This window comes from Brassica oleracea, chromosome C7, assembly GCF_000695525.1.
Source record: "Brassica oleracea var. oleracea cultivar TO1000 chromosome C7, BOL, whole genome shotgun sequence".
Classification (NCBI taxonomy): domain Eukaryota; kingdom Viridiplantae; phylum Streptophyta; class Magnoliopsida; order Brassicales; family Brassicaceae; genus Brassica; species Brassica oleracea.
In genome coordinates this window covers 18142070-18142334 of record NC_027754.1, presented here as the reverse complement: position 1 = coordinate 18142334, position 265 = coordinate 18142070, and positions in this window count along the sequence as shown.

Sequence of the window (265 nt, the reverse complement as noted above, 5' to 3'; positions counted from 1 at the left end):
ATTACAGACAGATGTTCGGTGAGCCTGGTAGTCGTTTAGACCCGTCGTCTTCTTCAGCTCCCGGTTCTTCTTCAGCTCCCGGTTCTTCGGGTCCGGAGACTATCCCCGAGACTCAGCCTTCTCAGAGAGTCTCTCGGCCGCCTTCTTCTAGTGCACCATCGGTTCCTCCTGTGCCTCCTCCGACGATGCCTCCTCCTGTGCGTCCTCCGATGGCTCCTCCGATGCCCGCCGATGTTTATCTCGATTTGATGGTGCCTCCGATTGC